Genomic DNA, 24,015 nt, shown 5'->3' with positions numbered 1-24,015 from the left:
CAAAGCATCCATGAAAACACGTCCAAAAATCAAAAGGGAGAGAAATCCCTGGTGCACAGGGAGGCAAAGAGTCATCAGCTGGATCAAACTATTTTTTAAGGCCAATGATAATAGTCCTTAAAATACATGCAGAAAAACTAAGAATGAGCTGTGTGGAGAAGCCCTGGCAAATGACAGATCATTCCTTGCTTTGCAAAGAGAGAAAGTGTCAGGAGAGGAAACCCAGCCCCCGAAGAAGCCAAGCCCAAACTTTAGATTAATCCCCCTGTGCTTCAGATCACAAAATTAAAAAATAAATTTGAATAACCACTGAAAGGATAAAATTATAATAATAAATTGTCCATATTCACTGAGGCTGCGGGACTAATTATTTTCACCATCTCGGCTTCCCATTGCTGTTTATCAAGTCACAGGGTAAATGCCTATAAATCCATTACATTTCCATAAATCCTTTCACCACTTTCTTTTTGGCCAATGCTTTTGCAACATTAATTGATTTTATTGCACTTTCTGAAGTCACTGTATATTACATTCTAGCAAGTTTGCTCCAAAAGCGGTTTTTTTTTTTTATCCATCTGCACATGAAACCTGTGAACAGGAATTACTGAAGCTAGTTTAGACTCCAGTCTCTTTTTCCCCTGCTGTGATCTTGATGGCAAATGCGAACTGCAAATCACAAGTCTCTAATAATCTACTCTGTTACAGAAAAGAGCCCGTTTATCGCTGGTGAAAAATTAGTCCAAATCCAAAAGCCACATTTTCCCATCGTTTCAAAAGGCGGGGGGGGGGGGGGGGGGGGAAGAGGAGGGGGAAGGAAGAGGCATGAAATGCTACTAGGAGATCGAGACCGAGCAGACTAAGAAACACTTTGCGAGTCATTAAGTTACTGGATGGACAGCAGTTATTTTTAGGAAAGGATTTTCGATATATAACTAGAAGTTCAATGCAATTTAGAAGTAAGTACACGGGCTCCAACTTCCCCAAACTCTTCTCCCTTTTTCCTCAATCACCTTAAGAAAACTGGACACAACCAGCATTAAACAGATGAATGATTTCTCACTTCATATCAGCTAATTCCCAGTTCTTTCACCTGTCACGCCAACCCCGTGATCATTATTTAAAAGCTTTAAAGGCAGAGTGTTTGGGGCGCTCTCCCACCGCCCCACGCCGCTCCCGGGCTGCGCAGCCGAAGCCCTCGGCCACAGATCCCTCAGCGGGGCGCACCCTCACGTTGCCATTTGCAAGTCGTTAGCGGAACCTAACGGAAGCGTCTTCTCTGCCCGCGGGTCCTACGGATTCACCTGAAGGTACTTCAGTGACGCGAGAGTCTTGTAAAATAAATAGGGATCATTGCTGCAGCTCACAGAAGACATGTAGAGTTGACCGGTTTGGGTAGGACAGCAGAATGCTGGTAATTAGGAACCCATCCTTCAGATTACAATAGGTTCGGGGTTTCTACCCAATCCTTGGCTGCCCAGCCTTTTACACACGTAAGCTGCTACTCACTAAGAGGTTTTGCAAAGGTAAACGCATCAGTTGCTAGTGAATACCATCGTTATTTATACCGGTAGGAGGAGGGGAAGGACAGAAGAAGGCCGGGACCTACGCCCTGCCTGCTCCCAACTCCTGCGGGCGGCAGGCGGGCACCCGGACGCGGCGCGGCCCAGGGCTCACCCCCGCTGCGCTGGGGTCGGCCCCCGGGACTCTGAGCAGGCGCCTCAGAAAGGGGTCCCGTCCCTTCCCCCTAGCGCTCTGCCTCTCGGCTGAGACGGGGTCCAGAGACAGGCCAGAGCACCTCCCTGCTCCCCATATTCCTTCTCGAGGTGATGCGACGGGGAAGCGCTGCCCCCCTGCCCCAGCAGCAGCCACCTCGGGGCTCTGCCGACAGGACCAGGCAAGGAAATGCCTGACCCTCGTGGAGAAGGGCTGTTTTCAGCCACTCGGCTTTTTCGAGACCAGGTACCCTGCTCGGGAAATGCCGCCTCTGCAGTTCAGCTGCTGCCATGGGTGTAGAGGGGTCGGTTGAGCTGGAACTGGGACATATAGCCACAGTCTGAGCAAGGGAAGTGATCCCATTCTTAAACCCTTTCAGGCATCACAAGACCTAAACCTGCAGCTGCAATATAATATTTCAGTTTAACTGAAGTTTGTAAAGCGCAGCCCAAATTCTCAAACACAGCTAATCTACCTTCGGGGAGCCAAGTGTCGCCCCTCTTGTGCAATTTCACAGTCCTTAATAGTCTCTTGGTGGAGATGAGTTTTCTCCTATGGGGAAAGTTCAGCTGCTGCCATCATCTACTGCACTTTTTGCTTGAAGTTCTTGTCTTGAGGCAGAGGAATAAATATCAATTCCCAGATCTAAAAGGCTTCAAATTCATAGGGTTCCTGATTACTGGGCTGTTCTTATGTGGGGGAAAATCTCCACTCCCTCCTTTAAAGGCATTTCACTTTTCATAAGAATGCACCATGCCAGAGGGAGGGAGAAGGAAGGAACCAGATTTAGCCTACTGGTTAGGGTGCTTGCCAATGCCTGGAGCCCAGCTCTCCTAGTCAGAGCTCAGATTTAATCACGTGCTCACCTACTCTCTTTGCCCCAGAAAAGGTTTTAGAACATTCTATAATAAAAAAAAAAAAAAAGGGGGGGGGGCCCGACTCTTTCAACATCACTTTCCCATTCTAAATGGTAAATAGAGAAGAGAGTACTCAGAGCAGGAGAGACTACAGATCTGCCACTGCTGAGTTATTAAATAAATAACTATCTGAATAGGGACCTTTGAGTCACCATTTTTTCCAAGAAAGGAGAAACCACCATGGCATGTTAGGTGACAGCATGCTGTGCCTGAGGATGCCTTAGAAAAAAGGCAAAAGTTTCCCCACTGCATGCATTGATAATAGAGCAGAAAAAAAAAAACCCGCTGTCCTTGTAATATAGCTCCTGGCTGTGCAAGTAAGAACTTCTCTCCTCTTCCATCTGTACTTCGCCCCACCCTACAGGGAGCCGCTGGTGACCATTCCTCTAATGACACACACATGCAGTCCCACCACTGCTCACACCTTCTTGTATCAGTCTACCACAGAAATTCACTGATGGAAAGTGAAACAAACCCAGTCAAAAATCTTACTTGCCCCTACATGCATTTTTTTTTACAACAAGTTCATAGTGTCATTTTTTTTCAAAATAAGATAACTGTATGGCCAGTTTCCATCACAAAATACTTGGGTCTGAGAACATTCACGATTTTATTTTTTTCTGTCCTACATGTTCCTCCACTCCCTCCAATTCCTCTCCCTTTGCAAGATTACAATTTCCCTAAATATATATTGCACCAGCACGCCCAGGGAATGTGTTTCAGATAAAACAGGTAAGTAGAAATAAGATGTTTTTCCTGTTTTTTTTTTTTTAAAGGATCAGCTGTTAAATACATTCTAGTAGAGGTGTCAAACATTTTATGAAGAGACCTAATCACATTTCTAATTATGGTCTTCAGGCTGACTTTGTGGAGTTTGGGTAAAATGTTATGTTTGATCAAAAGCAGATACCCTACATACATCAATAGGTTTAGAGAAAGATTGAGAAAGGAATTTAGACCAGATGGAGTAGTTAATTTTTCTAGTTTAACTGTACCATTTGGTTGAGAAACAAATGGTTGTTGATTATCTACAAATCAGGTACTGAAATTCTCTGAGAAAACTGGCTACTCGAAGTGCCACAATCTTGTTTTAGAGTTAAATAAGTTGGAAAAGTGAAATAACAGGTTTTACCTCCTCAATGGATAGTCAACATTTTTTAAACTATTTTAGCTCACCTATTTCTAAAGTGACCAAGTTAGAATTGCACATTTTCCTTCATGTAGACATTAGTAAAGTAAGCAAAAATACTGGTAAACTCTACCACTACTGATAGATGATACCAGCATTTTATCCCTATTAGGTAGTTTACCCCTATTAGAAAAGGTATTGTGAATCATCATATCTGCATCACAAAACCCCCTAATTCTGTAACAGAGAAAATACTTATTCTAGCTGGAACACTTAAACTTGTATAAACTCGGTGTTACACATGGTTAATTGCATTTGCTGGTTAATGGGATCATGTTAATTCACATTTGTACTTTTAAGCTATTAAAACTTGCACACATCCTAAATTCACAATCTAATGTGAAATTCTAGTCAGCTAGAAATCAGCAGAAGTTTTCTAGCAATCCTAAGGATTGTAGGATTTTTCCTGGGACAGAAGAGGTCCTAAAGCTTACAAATTCTAATTCCATATAAGTATCAGCTAAATACATGCAATGCAGTTGTACAATCCAAAACCAGCTGGGAAGGGGCTTGGAAGTAACTCGGAGCAAGTAATGGCAATTCCGGTTTTCTGTTTGTGATGAAAAGGTTCAGATGACAAAATCTGAAGAGACCACACATGGCAGATATGTAGCAAATCAGTAAAAAAAGAAAACATTGAATGTATGTTCTTTTAGATGCTATGCAAAAAAAACCAAACAAACCAAACAAAAAAAAAAATCTAAAGTAGGCTTAGGCCATTGTATCACAGGCATAGTCAGTTTTGAGCTGATGCCTCTCAAGGTAATAAAAGCACAGGGAGTTTAATCAGAACATCTGTCTGATTAATCATATCATGTTTTACTCAAGAAATTGCTGCATTTCAGTGATGGGAGGGACATGCATTTTGCCTTGTATATATTATTTACACAGAAAGGACTTGTCCAGGTCTTTTCCCAAGAAAACAATGCATTAATAATTTTAACTAAAAAAAAAAAAATCCTCCTTAAAAAATCCTTTAAGAAAATAAAATTAAAGATTTTACATGCAAAACAACTTTTTTTTTTTTTAATACAGAGCACCTCTGAAAAGGGGTAATTTGTTCTAATAGTCAACCATCTTGGATGAAGCAAATGCAATAATTTAGTTTTATTGCTCAGTAATTTAGTTCACGTTTTGTATGCATTTATACACAAGCTAGCTTACACACTAACTTGAGTGTTAGAAGAATGAGGTAGTGAGTTTTTCTTCTCTATCTTGAACACAGTTATTGCATAACCATCTTATTTCATCATTATTAATGATAAACTCATTTGTGCAACATTGTCCCAGTCTTTTTGTTGCAGACATGAAAATGAGGACAGGCATATTTCTGTGAAGTCTCTTTTGATGTATTTTGTAATAGTTTAATTCTGAAAAAAAAAAAAAAAGTGTTGAGAGCCTTAGAACAGATAAAAGGAAACTATGCTCCCTGCACCCCTATCACAAGCTGTCCTTAGGAATGTGAGTACATACAATTCTGGAAGTGTGATAATCATCATCTTGCTCATTACCTGGGACCTACAGGGCTCTCACAAACCTTTACACCTCAAGTTAAATACCCTAGCAAGCAGCTGTAGCATACTCATATCCGTTGTTGGCCAGATGTAGACACAGAGTGGGAGGCATTGTGCTGTGAATATTGGGCTACATATGCATAGCTACTCAAAAACAAGTTAAAGATTGGCTAGAGACTAATCCATTTTATAGGCTAAGAAATTGATTTTCAGAGGAACTGAACTACAGGTGCTCAAGGCTTTTAAAAAAAACCCCAACAAAACAACTTAGATCTCTTGGTAATATTAGCAGGGCTCACTACAGCATAGGAAAGCATGGGAAACATTTTCTTAGATTGTCATACCCTAAGTCAGGGTCCATTGTGTGCAGTGTGACACAGGTATTTTTTTCCTGGGGTGGTGGCTAAGGGAATTTGTTAGTAACTACAAAACTTATTTGTTAATAACTACAAAACTAAGGTTGAAATGGGTTATAAATGTTACCTGTAATATCTAGTTATTTTGGTTGCAGCGTAAAATGCATTTAAATTATCACCAGAACAACAAGAGGTGCTAAGATATTATCAATACATACTCTATTGCTGATAAGTAGTAAGAATATTAGAAATAAGCCAGTTACAGAAGTTCGCTCTGGATCAAGTCAGATGTCTGACTTAAAAACTGATTTAAGTTAAACAGAAGAACAAATGAAGTAGGTTTAAAGGTTCCAGTTTCAAAAGGGCAGACTCTGATGTAGTAATGTCAGCTGGACTGTGGAGCTAATAAACTGGCTAGGGAGCAAAATCTTACAAACGCTTGACATCAAGAAAATTAAAATGGTCAAAAATCTATATTTCAAACATTGGAAAAAGAATTCCAGAAGAAGGTACTCCAGGCCTAACCAGATAAACTACCACCTCAAGAAATGTGTTCCATGCAAAAAAAGAAACAGAAGTAACACAGGTGAAAAAACCCTTTTCTCTGGTATTCAGTCCTTATCTGAGACGCACACAGGCAAAGAATTGCCAACAGAGGAGCTATGTTAGGCATTGCAAAAATGCTAATATGGATGAATATGTAGGGATGTTCTTTTTGGTTGTTGTTTTTTTTTTTCCAGTTAAATAAAATTAAAGAAAGGAATGCAGTAGAGACTAAGGATAATGCAAGCACATTCCCAACGTCAAATTTATACATTGCATTAATTTAAGTAAAAATGGCAATATTGAGCATGGGGTGAAAGGGAAATAGCTAATAGGAATGATTTTTAGAGAATGAAAATCAGGTGAAGTAGAAATAAAATAAAATCTGGTATAGCTCTCAATTCTAGGAATCTAGTTAATCTCCGCTCCAGCTCAGACCCTTAGAATATGAGACTACAACAGCAGCAAGGACTTTCTACCAACTATAACCAAAACAAAATTGGCACAAAATGAAGGCTATTTTAAGAAGCGAAAGAGTATGCCTGACATTGGTATGTTTATCATTCTGATTTAAGTAATTTCAATTAATAGCCAAAACTTTGCATTGACAAGTTGAAGGTAGCACAGAAAAAAAAAACCCACCTTAGAAGATATGTTCTGGGATTATACAAAGTAGAGCACAACACACTAAACTTTCACAGATGGAAACAACAACAAAACCAACAAGAAAACCAAACACCCACCTCCTCCCGCCTCCCCCCCCCCCCCAAAAAAAAAAAGAAAAAGAAACAACTCCCCACAACAACCAAACCAACCATAGCATTCTGGGCTTAAAAAAGCCTAATTGGTGTAATTGCTCAATATTAATAAGGAGGCTCTGTGAACTCTGTGAAAACACAACTACTATGGATTACCAGGGTAAGGCAACTAGGGTAACTTCCAGCAGAGACAAGGAAAAGCAATAGCATTGTGTCAAGCACTGGTGAGTGCCCACCTGAAATACTGCATGCAGTCCTGTCACCTGCACTTGAAACAGTAACTGAAACTAGAACAGGTAGAAAAGAAACAATACTAGGAAGATTAGGGTAATAGAATGCTTACTTTATAAAATGAGATTAAGCAAGCTTGATTTATTTAGTCTACTATAACAAAAGCTGAGAGAGGATAGGATTGCTGTCTGCATTAGTTAAAAAGCCAAGAGAAAAAAGCACTCCTATTTAATTTAAAAGCGAATTTTGGCATAAGAGCAAATAGACTTTAGCTGGCCATGAATAAACTAAAATTGAAATTAGAAGATAGTTCTTAACCAACAGAGCACTGGTGATGAACCCTTATGATAACTGGCTCAAGGCTTTGGTTTGTTTTTTTTTCCTGGTTTGTTTTTTAAGTATATGATGCTAGCTCATTGTTTTTGAATTTAGATCCTAAGTCAGTACCAATGACAAATGGTTCACCAGCAATGCTGTAAAAGCAATCACATTCTGCAACAGCCATCCTCTGGGAATAGTGGAAACAAACTACGCAATTGTTATTAAGATGGAGTAGAATCATGGAGTACAACACACTTAAAAAGAATTACCTGATGTGATAGCTGAGGGAAGAGAGGGGAGATAGAGGGAAGAACTACGTAACCCAGCAAATGCTTTCATGTTCTAAAGCCGTGCAATGGAGAAGTTGGTAGATAGGATTAAAACTACCATGATTAAACAATTAAATAACATTCTTGTAATAGAAAGAACTGCATGACACTAACAGTTAGCCAATAGTTCAAAAACTGCATTTTCCATCTAACACTTAAGAAGCCCAGTTTGTTTTTTTAACAACAGATGTAAATCACAAATCAACCAGTTAGAGCCAACCACACTGTATATAAAGAACAACTACAAAGCTCCCATCTGAAGGGGAAAGCCACCCTGACAAGCTATTACTTTTTCCTGTAGAAAATGAATTATTAGCAAACCCATACAATTTTAAGTCAAACAAATCAACATTTTTATTTTTGAAGAAAACAATCCTGCCAAAACCAATTCCTTCTTAAAATGATATAATATAGTGCAAGATACATAAGTAGCAAAGAACCTAAAGGCTACTTTGATATCAAATGCAAAATCCTTTAAAGGACAATAGCACTTTACAAAGAAAGTTTTCCTTCAGTAGCAAAGGGGGTAATGTTTGAACCAAAGACAACTTAAGGGGACAACAATTTCTGAAAGGATTTTTCTAGACTCATATTTTAAAAAGGTTTAGAAATAAGTTAATGTGACAACAAAAATTCCTCAGAGGAAACAAGCAATCTAATTTCTGCTTAGTCACTGACCTGCTTGCAGCTCTCACATGCACTCCCTGCCGCTCATCGTGCGAGGTCCTTCCTCCATGGCCATACAACCCCTGGCCGAGGCTCCAGGAAGAGCAGAGAGCCAGACCCGGAGCAACCCAGCCACAGCTCAGCACCTGCTTGTTACTATATGTATTTCTAGTAACAGAAAATAGCTCCTGCTTCTCATTTCCCATGCAGCCAAACACAGCTACCCACAATGATACCTCTTGGCAGCCATTTTACCCCTTTTAAAGGGAAGAAAGTGTGACAAAGGTTGATTTTTCTCAGGTGAGCGAGTTGAATCACACAGTTCCTCTCAATTTGCCCAGTTAGTGTTACTCAGCACCCCATGCTGGGGATGGACACTGGTAACCTGTGTGATTTCATTAGGGAGCACAACTCCCCCTGAGGGGAGGCTGGGGATCCTTCTAGAATCCACCTGAGGGGCTGGGAGCGGCTGCTGCTGGGACAAGGAGCTGCAGGCCCTGGTGGAAAAATCCCACCCAGCCCCTCTGGGCCCTAGCTGCCAGCAGTGTCTGTCAGCCCTGTGCAGGCCGCTTCAGACAGCACGTGAGGCTGCAGGAATTGTTTCAGCCTTGCTTTTAAAGCCAGTGTGTGTAGGAGCGGGCATTTTATGTAGTGAATAAAGTGCTGCTGACATAACAGGCCTGAGGAGAACTCCAGGTCTAAACACCCCACGTGCTTGGTAGTTCTCTGGCTCCAGCCAGCTAAGGAACTCTGTGTTTGTTAGGGTGAAGAAAGAGTCCTTTGGATTGCACCCGTGCTGAAAATCCCACATATACAAATGAGAGTCAGCTAGATGTTAGTAATTACTCTTTTCCCAGGCAGTTTTTACCTTGAATACTGTGGGGCTGATGTTCTCTGAATTTAATACTTGTGCAAGAAAAGTGACACAAGTGTGGGTTGCACCATTCCTAAATGTATCTTTATGTTATTGCCAGAATAGTCAGTAATTGCTAAGGCTGACGATACATATTTAAAGAACAAAACCATATCTAAATGGTGGCATTATCTTGTTCACTGATCCTATTTCAGAAATATAAAATGACCTTCCCAGTAAGAAAACCAATTGGTCCTGGGCTTGGATGCTTGTGAAAAATGTTATCACTGAATGTTTGTGTAATGCCTGATATCTATAGTCTGCTGTGATGCTAAACAGGGATGCGGACTCCTGTCCATAGCACATATACTATAAATGTGATAATAGTACTGACCTGTAGCGAGCTAAAAAGTAGTCGTTTGGTAGTAGCAACTTTTAGGTGCAATTAAAAGATAAACTTATTTACTCACAGAAAGATGATAGTAAGGCCACCTGGTCTGTACTTGAATTGTTAAACTCTGTATTAGAGAAGAATATTCAAGGAGAGGTACAAAACCTTCACAAAGTAGAAAATGAATAATTTTAACTAAATATGAAGACTTTCTACTGGTATTTTAGATCATCATCATCATTTCACAACTGTATACACTCGTTAATCTTGTGTCTTCCTTGAAATATATAGCTTGCTATTTTACTTTTCTGAAAGGAAACTGCAGCTAAAAACAGTAACAGAGATAAATGATAGAAATGTAACAGTGGAGTTCTGGGGCTTGGACATTAATGTTTTATTAAGGCTTTGAGACGGCACTCATGACAGAACTAGGCAAACACAGGTGACAGACACAAATACTTAGACCACGTGAGGAAAGGAAAGACTTTATGTTTAGAAGGTTTAAAATGTGGATTTTTTTGTTTGGTTGGTTGGGGCTTTTTTTTTTTTAACTGAATTAGAACAAAGTTTTGATGCTTGTTTGGTTTTCCCCAAAAGAAAAACAACATTGCTTTCTTCTTCTGGACTTTTGTATAAAACTGGTGGAGCATTGTAACAGTCAACAGGGCTCCTTTTTGGCTATTCAGCAAGCAAAGCAAGAAAAAGGTTTTCCTTCTCTCCATAGTATTTAGTTTGCTAATGACACTGAACACAAAATATGAAGGATATGCAGCTCGTAAAATCTCCAAAGGACACAAAAAATGGTAGGTTATTAAGGGTGGGGGATTGTAAGATCTATGCTTATTCTGCAAATAAATGTGACGTTTTCAGATCTGTCAGCTGTCTTTAGTAACAGATAAGTTTCCTGTAAATGCAAGCAGGGGTAGACTGACAATTTATCCACATACAGAGCTGTGCTGATTTGACTAAAAGCTTGACTGCACGTGGAATTATTCAAGAATAAAAGCAGCATTCTTACTGAATAACTCCTTGTGCAGACATGCTTTTTCTAGAATACAAACTAGAATAAGGCAATCATGTTATGTGATAAGCTTCTATATGCAGAATAGTTTTGTAGGGCTGTTACCATTAAATTCACAGCCTGCCTCAGCCTGAAATAATTTTCCAGTACAGTAATAAACTTGAATTTTAAAAACCATTTTCATTCAGGATTTGTGGAATTCCTTCAAGATTTGGGTTTTGTTGTGTGTTGTTTTTTTTTTTTTAAACTGATTTGTCTCAGTTTGATTGAGAACAGATTTTAAATCCATGAAATCACTGTAGATTTCCTGTACTTTCTGCACGAATTTCATGTAATCCAGAGTCTTACCTGTCTGAAATCTGGATTTATGTGTGGCTTGAACTCATGTTCTCTCATTCTTGGGAAATACTGACTTCACAGTCTTTCAGTGTCAGTTCCACAGCTCCCTAACGGTGAGGATTTCTGCCCCTTCTGTTTACTTACTCCCATATTCCTTCTCTGTATAAGGTACTGTATCTTCCAGCTGTCTGTGTGTCAGTAGTCTCTGGCTGGATGTTTCCATGAACTGCTAGGAGGATGGAGAATCAGATGCAAGTTCTGATTGCCCTCTGTTGTGAATAGAGCAGAAAGTGTCATTTCAGGGGGGACATCCACAACTGTGCTCTGTATGAAATCTTGTGCAAGAAATGGCAAAAGAAGTCTTTGGTCTGAGAGAACTAAAAATTTCAGCATCAAATCCTGCATAATAAAGAGACAAAAGCAGTTCTAAAAATTATCTATTTCCTTCCTCTGTTGAAAGGACTAAGAATTTCCTACCTTCTCCTTTGTCACCCCTCAATCAGCTCAGAGCCTGCAGTCTCACAGGCAAATCAAGAATTTTCTAAACATGAAAATCTTTGGACAGCTGGGAATTCTGTGTAGGTCGAGCATAGCCTGTTCGGTAGAGTCCCCTCCTGTAACTAATCTGCTAAGCAGGCAGCAGCAATGGAAAATCCTTTTAGTATAGGTGCTGTCCAGCAACAAAATTGCAAAACCTTAGGTCTAGGGATTAGCATCATTTTAGAAATGATGGAGGGAAGCCTGCATCCAAGGTTTTGCTAATCTGAAAAAGTAGTAATGTGTCAGCCCTTTCTTCTGATCTGCTTGTGCAACTGTCAGGCCTGACAGGTTTTTGGTTTTAAGTATCTTAAATCTACAATAATTACTGGTCTGCCTGTGAGTTAGTAAACTGGCCTGAAAGATCTTTTGAACAAGTGAATGAATAGAGATGAAATAAAGACTTATTAATTATGTAAAATTACTAACTTTTGGCCCTGTAAGCTGCTTAGTGTAGAAAGGCCTTTTTTCTATATTTCCAATGATAAAAAATACTTGTTCTTTCCTTGCTTTGGTAGAACTTTCTACCTTAGACAGGCCTGAGATAAATACTCAGATTACTGGAGAGCAGATGGGGAACCAAGAGGAGAAATTTTTCTTGGATGATCTGTGGCAAGAAGTGCATAAATACTTGTAATACAGATTGAACCAGCACCTTTTATTCAGTGAGGAACTGAAAACCATTAAAGAGGGAAAGAAGTGAGAAAATGGGGATGAAACTGCAGCCCTTTTGTTCTCTGATCCTAAACCAGAGATGAAGGGGCAGAACTGACAGCAGCTGGAGGATTACCCTACTCTCCTACTGATATAAATTGCTGAATCCTGCTTTAAAATACATGGATAACTGTGGATAGTCCTTCACATAGCCATGCAGTGACTGACAGATGAGGAACAAGTCCATAAACTTGTGCAGCCACTCCTGGTTCTCACTAATTACCATGCAGCCACTCAGCTCTCCACTACTGCTACCAGTGGGACTGTGTTGCCCGATATAAATATTTCTTTAACACATACCTATTCAATTTTCTTTTTTATTACTGGTGGAAGGAATTCTTGTAATGGTTTTCATTACAATATTTGGTATTTCAATACTTTTTTATTGTTAATAAATTGGCTTAATTGTGAAATAAGGTATAAGAGCTTGGGTAAAAAGGAAGATCCATGAAGTTATATCAGAAAAGTTTCATAATGTTCAGACTATTTTATAACATTAGAAAAAACAACAGTAAATAAACAGTATGCTACAACAGAACAGATCATTCCTTCATTATTGCTTCACACAGGTTACCATTCATTGCGGAGATCATGTGTACAGCCCCAAAAGGATTACACATCCTTTATTTCAGTGGTGGCAGGTGCTTTATTCTTGTTGGTGCTGGGCCTTGAGCCTTTTCTCAGTAGTAATTTTCACTCTGCATCTAATTTTCAGCTCTACAGATGCAGCACACCAAAATAACATAAAAATCACTGTACATTACAGCATCCTAGAGGCATCATTGGGTGCACCATTTTTCCTTCAAAAACACCCTCTTTTACTTTTCTGCAGCCGTGTAGTTAAGCTTTCCGGTGTATGCTCTCAGTAGACTTGATTCTGCAATGGCAAGAAATACTGTTATTCAGAAAGTCTCATCTTGTCCAGATAAAGTAGTTAGCCTGACACCGCACCTTTATGTTGAATGGTACTCAGTGCCTTTGAGTGAAACAAGACCTGCATACCATTTTCAGTATCAGATATTCAAGTGCTATTGATGAAGATATTTGACTTATCAAAGCTGGCCAGGCTGGTGACTGGGACTCAGGTGGTCTAGCTCAGGCAGTGATTGAGAGAACTCCAGGGCCTGTGGGGAGGAGTCGAGGAGATCATGGGTGAATCTGGTAAGGGCCATTAAGACCTATTAGAGCCCTGAGGACCTTGACAACTACGGAGTAGAATATTATCACAATCTTATTTTGTGTGGACCATTCAAAGCTCATTAGATGTCAAGAACTTTCTTACCTTCTGATGTTTGAAGAATTCATAGAGATGAAAGTCATTCCAGAGTTGTCACATTCCCTGCAAAAAGTGTTAAGACTACAGTTTTGTCACTCCTGTATGTTATTTAATGCTGACATACTACTTCCACTCAAGCCCAAGTCATTTTACCAGTGAAAGAGAGGTGGAAAATGCACAATGCTATTCTGTAGAGATGGATGCGTAATTCTGAGTATGTCCAGAACTCTAAGTTTAAGAAAACCATCCCAGGGGCATCTCTCCAGTAAAGTTGCACTGCAACAAAAAGAATGTCAACTGTTAACTTTTCGCCTGAACCTTTTTATTCTTTTCATATAAAACAAGCTTATTAACTAACATGCATGGGCAATTATCTAAAGATAAAGGAAAAGAGAGTATATAACAAGATTTCTGCTTATAGTGAATTTTTAATGCAGTTAGTATTGGCTTATTTTGTGTAAATAAAAAAGAATTGAGAAATCTAAGGCCAGGTAAAGGTCAAATTTTGTCATTTAGGGATTGTTTCTAAAAGGCCTCTTCGCTCAAATAGTACCTCATAGAGAATGCACAAAAATGAAAGCTTTAGTCATTTAAGTTTGTTTAAATGACATTATGGGGGATCAACCTATATTGTTTCAGAAAGTATTATCCTAGTGTTCAGAGACCTTGTACTTCAGGCAGTCAGCCAGAATGTATCACCATGGATTCACAACAATCAAGGCCTTGACAAGTTTTATGTCTAAAGAAAACCAGTTAGTCAATTAATGGTTAAAGACTTCAAAACATCTTTTTGTTGGTATGACACTGATTCAAAAGATAGAAGTCTAAGCAAACCTTTTCAATAGTTTTCTGTTCTTTTCTCCAAATCTTCTGAGGAGAAAGAATGACAAAAAATCCAACCACAAATCCTGCTAGAACACATAATAGTTAACTAGTAGACAGTCATTTAGTGTAACTCTTCCATTAGCAATTGGAACATTTCCTCTAAAACAGAAAGAAACTTTCAATAGATTTTATGGTTTCAGACTTGAGTATTTAATTGGATGTCACCATTTAATTTTGAATGAAATAGTTTTTCTTTTATTGCACTCTGATACATGCCAGCTTTGACAGAGAAAGCAAGCAACATAATGCTCATATGGCACATTAAGAACCACACTCTGTTGTGGCTTTGCACTTGAGAGACCCTAAATTCTACAAAATTTGTTCATTAAAAGGCTTGACTACAGCAGCCTGTGTTAGAGGTAATGCAATAATTGAAAGAGGTACAATTGCTTTTTGCAAAACCTATTTTTGAGCTGTATGAAGGGATAAAATAACAAATTGTCTGCCCCAATTTCTCTCAGTGTTCTTTAGCTAGCTGAATCAAACATAGTTGCACTTAATGCAGGAGCTCCTCGAAGTTCTATTGCCCTGGTAATACAGAAAATCAGACTGCACCAGCATAGAGATTTTCTCATCCTGAAATCCATCAAGATATCTTTTAGGAACCTGTCTTCAGAAAACACATGGTTCTGATTCCTAAAGCTGCTCAGAACTCACTTATGTAAGTGCCATCAAGCAGTCTCTCTAAACACCATAAAGAAGCTCACAATGGACATAATGCCTGTATAATATGTGCATACATCCTGCCTTGTAGATTTTCTTTGCTTACAACTTTGATCCTCCTCAGCACCCGTTTGGATGCCTTCTAGAACAGCCAAGGATTTAGGGTTTTCTGATTTCTTAAGAACCTCTTAAAGAAAATTTGGTCCCAGTACATGCCTGCCCAACTCTGCTGACATCAGCAAGTTCATGAAAGAACAGAAATTGTTTGCTCAAGGCAAATTCAGTGCTTCCTCTTAGTGGCCTAAATTTGGGAAAATATCCCTGTTAGGATTAGTGTTCAAACAGAAAACAGTGCCAGCACATTGCTAAATTCAACTTTCTATCTGGAATTCTGCAGTCTAGTTATAAGTTCTCACAAGCAGTGCCGTCTTTCAAAATACCGCTTTCCAAGAGCTCCAGCTATGTGGATGACCTGGAATATACAATTTAGAACTTGCCTGAGATTTAAGAATATTCTATGTAGAAGAATAAGATCCAAAGCCAGACATATAGTTTATTCTCCTGAGTTTCAACACCAGTCTGGCAAATTCTTTGGCCTAAAGCTGCCCAGGATCCTTCTACTGTAGGCCTTCTTTTTTCTTTCTTTCTTTTTTCTAATTATTATTATTTTCAGATTAGCTTGCTTCCTTTATCAGTGAACTGACCTGCAACTAAATCAATTCCCCCATTGCAAAATATTGCAAAGGTTTTCCCCTCTTCCACTCAGAGAATCAACTTCTTTAATTACATCCATCCCAATTATTTTAAATCCCTCTTTTACTTCTTTCTGTCCTACTTCAAAAATTGTCATATTCGGAAGTACCTGCAGAGAAGATTAATGAAGAATCTTCCAGCAGCCATCAACTTTCTGAATGCATAAGTTGATTATTCAGGGTTCAGTTATGAAGATAAAATAGTCTCTTCATTCCTATCATGGTAGCACCTTTATCAGTAAGGTAGATACATATGCGTTACACCGTGCCACCATTTTCAGAAAAACAACCTCAAAGCATCAGACAGAATTCATTAGTTGTCTCTAAATACATTCCCCAAACATTATGAGTCTGAGGAATGGTAGAGGGCAGCTTGTAAGGAAACTAAGAAATTCTATGTCCATTATACTTTTGTCCTTGATAATATGAATAGTGGTTACTAAAGTTCATAGAGATGACTTCAGCTATTCAGCTTAAAGGTGGTTCTTTCCAAAAAACCACCATTGCTTCACCAACTCAGCTGATAGCCTCTGCACCTCATAGTGCTAGGAAGGGATTTTCTTCTATGCATAAATTACATTAAATTAACCATCACTGGCAGGTGAATGGTGAAATTATATATTTGTAGTAAAGCCAGCAGTTGGGATTTTCAAGGGCATTCCTTTAGTTCCAACAGGAATATCAGTGAATCTGCACCCTGAAAAATTATTCCTTTGCATTTTCTTTTTGGCCAGAAACCAAATTACTGTCAAAAGTTGCAGATCATCACAAGCGGAAGCCTTTGTTTTATTTAATTTCAAAGTTATAAAACGTAAAACTGTGAAACTGTAGTAAAAACATTTCAGGTAGCTCAAGCAGGGATGCAGTCTATTGCCAAATGTTTTCTGAAGCAATGAAGACTGAAAGTGTGGTTTTCTCTTTTTACTTTTTCTTTTTGCCCCAGCAGTTAATTTTTTTTTTTGGTGAAAAATAAACCTATTCATCCATTTATTTTCAAGGATATATTTTCATTAACTGAGGTCTAGACCTATTTGGAAAACAGGAGAAAATGTTTATCATTGTTTTCATTTGTTTAGTTGAAACGTTGCTGGAAACATCAACATTCTAACATGTGAAACATTTTCATTAACTCTACTAGTGTCAACTGGGACTGTCTCTGCAAAAAGTCAAAGGTGGTAGATCTATGCCCAGCAGCCACAATATATTAGAAAACTAAATCAGGTTGGTAAATCTGTCCCCAAACCACCAAACAGAACTGAGTTGGAAACACTGGAGTTGTCTCCTCTTTCCAAATCCACATCATGAACTCTTCTGAAAGAATCCGCTTTCCAGGATGTTTCATTCATCAGCCATTAAAAACAAACAAGAAAAAAAGCAGTCTTTTCAAAATGTATCTGGTTGGGTGACCAGAATAGCCAAGTCATGAATAATTTGTGAAAAATATTGATCATGGTCGTTGCTGTAACACATTTGGAAATCCTTTGATACTCTAAGCCTGATCTAGAATATCGTTCAAGTACATGTATATGATTACATGAATACAGTTCCTCTTGGTTTTTCACAACTGAAATGTTTGGAGGTGGCGAGTGAGGTTTTGCTAGGTAAAAGCTAAGGAAAAAACGTTCACAAATCCATTATAGAGTTCATATTCACATTTGACCATATGATAAGCCATCAGAATTCATATGCAAAGTAACTCGAGATGCTTCCATGAAATCCACTGGGAACCAGCTTGAAGGGGTGTGTGTGTGTGTGTGTGAAAACAAAGAAGGAAGGAGAAAGAGCTCAAAGAAATTCCATTTTTATTACAATAAAATATGCAATTTAAGGTAATTATTTAAGCATCCTTTTCAAATTTATAAAAAACTTTCATTAAACACATGAACCAAGCTCTGAATGGCCCCTTTTGACTGATAAATATAGCATTTTTTTTCATTTGCACAATAAAAGTAGCAATATCCTATGTGAAATGTCAAAAAATTATTGCAACAAAAAAGCCACCCTTGTTCCCAGTCTGAGAGCTTGGTCCTGGTCCTCCTCTCACTGGGACTGCAAGCATAGTTTCACAGATACTTCTGGTTTACATGGTGTGAGAGCTCAGTGTGCCCTTTTCCACACAAAATTTTAGCATACAGCAACCTCAGATGGCTGATTACCACCCTCCCTCTCCCCTTCTTCCTTTATAACTGGGTTTATAATGAAAACATTGACACAGCCTTAACTACGGCAACATTAGCATTTGCCATTATAATTAATAGATTCTTTTTTCTCTGTGATTTACACGCATAAACTCTTCCTTGTGCAGTAGTTACAGATGGTATAGCTTGTAACATATACTATCCCTAAACAGCAAATACATTCTTTTTAGAGTATGTCTCTGATAAATTTTATTTAAATGTAAAAGGTAATAGGCAGAAAATGTAGTTTGCTTACAAGTTTCCTTTATGGTTGTTTGACTGTCACTTTTCTACAGATTTATGATAATCATTCTTGCAACAAAAACATTTACTTCACTGTCTAAATAATAAGGTAATTTGTTACAGCTAATTACTCAAGTGCTTCCTTAATCTCAATTAAAAGATCCAGGCTGATTTTCTACATTTCTGCAGCAGTATGTTCCAGAATATCTTGTTAATGTATTCCCAATCACATATTTGTTAAGGAATGCACGGTCCATGCAAAACTGAAATGCTAAAATACATAGCTGCAATCTTAAACAATGATTTATTGTGACACGGGATGTGGGACATTTCCACAGCTTTTGTGATTGCAGTAATGAAGCTGTAAACCAAATAGCATGAAATGAAGCAAGGCCTTACAATTTAATCAGCTCGTAAACAGATCTACTGCATCAAGCAAATGACATTATTATCCATCCGAAGTAAATCATGCTAATCTCAGGAGATAAAATCAACATCATTAATGGTCACATGTCATATTCATCAACACTAAACCATCCCTTTTGACAGATTAATCCTAACTACAGCTCCCACGATGTATGGTAATAGGGCTTGTAGCATACATTTCATTCAGCAGTAAGGCTAACCAGCACTCTTAGTCTGCTATTACAAATAATTTTTTTATTGATTTACATATTTTAAAATGCATTTAAGGTGAGGTACCATTAAAAATCCTGTCACTATCACATATTTCTTCCTCACATTCTCATCCTGTATTAATAGAAACTAGAGACTAAACACTGTGTGCCATATAAATACTTTCTTTAACATGCTGTTAGTGGTAATTAAAGATCGCCCTCCATGTTTTTCATTTAGCAATGAAAATGTGTGCCCTTTTTTTATAGGGTTTAAAGAAGTATTGATAGTATTATTCTAATATCTCATTTGTAGTATAGCAGTGCATAGTGTCCATGGTCATGGATCAGGGCTCAATTGAGCCAAATAGGATCCTGAAGACTTTATTATCCATTATGCCCATAATTAATACAACATGAAAAACAAAGTTGCATTTATGATATGCACTCTTCATTGCAGTTCATTGTGTCCTGCAGGCTGGTTGTGATTTCTACTCAGACTCCAGCTCCTGCGCATTGGCTATTTGTTGCAAACAGAAAATATATTTATTTATCATGGAACTGACCCTATATGAATGCTTTTGAAAAGTGTCCACTATTCAAAGTGTCACTTCCCTTGAACAGGCACTGAATTATATTGACAGGCACATTATCAAGGGCTGCTGACTGACAGAATGAATGACTGCGGCTACATGCCACATTGCCAATCATTGATTGAGTGGGTGCAAAAATTATCTACAACCTTTGTAGATCTAAAGGACTCCGAACTAAGGCTAAAAAAGACGATACATGCAAGTGATTTACTAGCGCAGCATTTATTAACTTAGTGAAAACATCTCAACTGTTACCCAAACTACTTCACTAATGTAATAATCCATTAATGGTCTATTCTCTCTCCTGAAACTATTTTTTTAACATTCCTTGTATGCAATTATTAATGTCATGTTATTTAATATGTGTTTATATTTCACCAGGGAAATATTCGTGTAATAATTTAAAAAGCAACCACTGCCTCCACTTGTTTTTAAGCCAGTGTGGGTTAAGATGTCTTAGCAAAATTGTAAGGGCAAGGCAAAAACAATATTAGACACTGCCTGTGGCTGTTGCATAGCAGTCAGTAAGTTTGGTTAAGAGAGAAGGCAGAATACTCCTTGGACTGTTCTGGGACTTTAGGAAAACACTAAAGTAACCACAAAAGCATTTCATTTATTTGCCAAAATAATTTATGAGCTGGATTTAGTTTTGATTGACATAATGGCAGCTTGAAGAAGTAGACCACAAAGCTCTAATTTTTGTAAAAATGACATCTATTGACTAAAATGAAAAATGTTAATAAAATGTTTCAATAAGTGCATTAATTTCAAAACCTCAAAGTACTAATGTCAAATTTACTGGAATCCACTGATCTTTAAAGGGCTTTTAAAGATTTTATAACTTAGATTGTCACATTACTTACCAAGAATCCTTAAATATCTGTTTTTTTCTATCTATGGTGTGTTTTTACTGTTAAGGTTGTAAAGACTTTTTCTGTCACTGTCCTTTTTACTCTCAGTACTCCTGTACTTGAAGCCCTACATAACAAGTTACTTAACCTTTGACAGGCTGCAGACATCTGTAGAGCTCATCAGTGAGAGTGGTTAGAGGACTAAAAGAATCACTGGTGAGGAAGACCAAAAAACCCCATCTTTCTCATAGGAATTTGTGCTACTGCATAATGTCTTAGCGAGGTCATGGTGTCACTGAGCTAGTCCAAATTTGTGTCCCAGTACCTCCTAGACGTGTCTACTCTTACAAAGGCTTACTAGTAAAGCCAAAATGAAAATAATTTGTCCTTGAAATGATATGGTAGGTGGAAGAAACAAAACTGTTTCTCAAGCAATAAAAGCAAAACTGCAACAGGACTTCTGGGTGGTATAAGTGCATATAAAGTAGAAGCTTTGACAGCACAGCTGTGGTGAATGAAGTAAGGGCAAAACATAGACCTTGATGTAGTTGTGACACCAAAATTTTCCCATGTAAATCAAACTCTAGTAAGAAAATGCACTTCTGCAAAAACAGTTATGATCTGTAAAGATGACAGATGGATTGTCTCACTTTTATCTGCAAGAAACAAAGGACCAAAAATGTATGGTGGGCAAAAGACAGCAGGAATGGCTCTGTTAGCTCACTTTTATGCCTGTTAGGGGTATGGATTAGGATTACTATTAAAAGGATAAGGACAGTCCCACATGACTAGTTGATAATTAAGAGTAAAATGATGTATTATTTTAATTCCTATTATTTGGTCCTCCCAGAGAACAAGTTTTAGTAAATATATGACAAAAAAACCTCTTTGAGAATTTTGTATAAGGTATTTAGCAGTGGGACTTGGATAAAAGCTACTACTGTAGTACTAACACATCACATCATCTAACTCTTTTTAGCAGAAGACATTAAAAATATCATTTACTAGTGATATCTTACAAAGAACTTGTTAATCTATTTGTTTCACTTCTGAAATGCAGCTGTAATAGGAAGCTGTGCTTGTTTTTAATAAATACTGATAATCTATCAGTTTAAAGAGCTACACACTGAACTCATACAGATAACTGGTTCAGTCTCAAAATGATAAAACATGTCCTGATATAAAGATCATTTCATTCCTTAAAAATGAAAAGGAGACATGATTTAAAATACTGTGCTTCAGTTGCATGCACAAGATTTTTATAATCAGTCATCTAAAATAAAGTATACTAGTTAGGAGCTATTTGAAAGGAGACAAGCTGAAAACCCACCAAAAAAATACAACCCCAACAAAAAAACGTGAACGAAAATAACCAAACTGAAACCCACAACATAAAAAAAGCTAAAGAATAGAAAACATCTTAATTTTTATGCATATATTTTGTTTGCTGTTTTATGTTTACTGCAACTTAGTAAGTCAATCTACTAAGTAACATACTGCAAAACAAAGTTTTAATTGTAGTAAAATTGCTAGTTACAAGTTAATAGAATTATCCAAGGAAATGCACATGTGATTACTGAGGAAATGAACACTACATACTTAAGTATAACAAAGCCAGCTAGAGGATGTGGGGTACCCAACACTGGTATACAAAGCTGGTTTCTCCTGTGTGTAAATGTATGCTGAAGAATAGTCCAAGCAACGTACAATGGAGTTATTTTACTACCATGATTCACTGGTGAAAATGATGGTGGAATATGCAGCACTGGATGTTCAGGCCCTAAAATTCTCTTCAGTATGTTATTAATTTTCATGTGGCTCAGGTTTGTAATAACTAGTGAAAAAAATGGTTACTTTCTCACTTTCTAACCATTATGGAATAAATTGTTGGTTACTGCATTGTAGTTGTAAGGTTGTATTTGAAATCTAGAATGCTTTTAAAGTCAATGTAGAGAATATGGGTTGAACTAATAATTAGACTACATTAAGAGTTTATATTTTTATAAAAAACCACCAAGAAACCATGGGAATTAACATAAGCTAGGTATGCATATTTCAATCTAACATCAATAATACAGTGAAAGAAAGAGTGTAATGTGCCTCAAACATGTGTTTAGTTATATGGCAGCATTAGTTCAGTAAAGGTACCAGGCAACAAAGACCCTATGAACATAGTTAAAATTTCCTAACAGCTGATTTTCCTTTTGACTATTTGGTATGTAAAGTATAGTAGGTTTATGCACCTATGCAGTAGCAAATTGGTGCCTGCTTATGATCCACATAATTTCTCCAGATCAGCTTTTCCTGATGAGTAATCTACATTGCCACTGTTTGGGTCACATAAAAGAAAACCCTAATGCTGTAGCTGACACCTTCATTTTCATCCCAACTGACTGTAGAGCTTCTAATTTAGGGAGACAAGTGGTTATTATGCATAGCAGCAAGGGGAGCAGTGCCAGATCTGCAAACTCAAATCTAAGGAAATGAGAAAACGTTTTTTTATGCTCACTGTATATAAACATTTAAAGTACATGTAGCTAATCAGCGAGCAAAAGTAGCCTCTCTCATTTTCTCATCTGCAACCTTAATAGTGGCATAAGCATGGACCTCAACATACAATCTTGGAGGTTTAATTTTCTTATGTTGATAAAGAGGAAAACCCAGAGAGAAAATAAAATACACCCTTTGTTAAACTTGTATTATAAAAAAATATAAAACTACATGGAAGCTTGTAATTGCACTCTTGGCTTTAAAATTTCTTTCCAAGGTTTTCTTTCTTCTCCAATATAGACAGAAATACACCCTACAAGCACAGAGATCCATGCAGCTAATTTAAGGCACACTGAAGACAACACAAGCTAGAACAAAACTCGCAGTTTTTGTAGTTTTAACTAACTTTTGTCATAAGATGAATTAGTTAATTTTGAATTCTTATTTCAGAAAAATCACTTATAAAAGGCCCACCTATGCTCCTTTATTCTGGTCATTTTTTTTTCCTTCCTTCTGAATGCCATTTCATATGCCAAAGGAAAAAAAAAAATCAGTTTCTCATTACCTCGTCATACAGACAGAAGATGATCAAAACTCATACATGGTGACCCATTTCTTAGCTATTGACAGTGGAGCTGGAAAACACTGGAAACACTTCTTTATTTTTCATACTGTTTGGATTATAAAAAGAAACACACAAACTTGAAAAGACTGATTAGCTTCAATGGATTAGCTGTAGCTATCTTAAAAATATTTCCAAATTTATATGGACAATTCCCTACGTCTTCATTTTAATGTGAAGTTCTATTCTGAATCACCAAAGCAACACTTTTGTCCTCAAACAAGTTTTATTTGTGTATGTAATGCATGTTCCTTTTAAGTAGCTCAGTTTTGGTTCTGTGTAATAATCAGAGTATTCAGGGTCTGATATCATGACTGCATCCTTAACTGAATCCCAGTGAGAAGAGCAGACAGTATCTGGCCTTTACAAACCACCATACGGTGACTGCTTGGAAGGAACGGGTACTCCTTTGTTTCTATCTACTTTTGCATAGGACCAATGATAGTATACCTAGTGA

The 24,015-nt window shown here is 37.7% G+C and overlaps 1 long non-coding RNA gene across 1 annotated transcript; it reads right to left on the bottom strand.

The window, feature by feature from the left end:
* Positions 1–11,030: 11,030 nt before the first annotated feature.
* LOC133207383 (uncharacterized) lies at positions 11,031–13,923 on the bottom strand. Its single transcript, XR_009724025.1, has 2 exons — positions 13,675–13,923; positions 11,031–13,269 (listed from the first exon to the last, which is right to left on the bottom strand). It is a non-coding gene; the product is annotated as an uncharacterized LOC133207383 (long non-coding RNA).
* Between the last annotated feature and the right edge of the window lie 10,092 nt (positions 13,924–24,015).

This window comes from Neopsephotus bourkii, unplaced genomic scaffold (assembly GCF_033783945.1).
Source record: "Neopsephotus bourkii isolate Nb327-2 ecotype Australia unplaced genomic scaffold, CSIRO-AGI_Nbou_v1 NB_196, whole genome shotgun sequence".
In the NCBI taxonomy this organism is placed as follows: Eukaryota; Metazoa; Chordata; class Aves; order Psittaciformes; family Psittacidae; genus Neopsephotus; species Neopsephotus bourkii.
The sequence above is the reverse complement of the archived record's forward strand: the minus strand, read 5'-3'. Positions and strand labels throughout refer to the sequence as shown.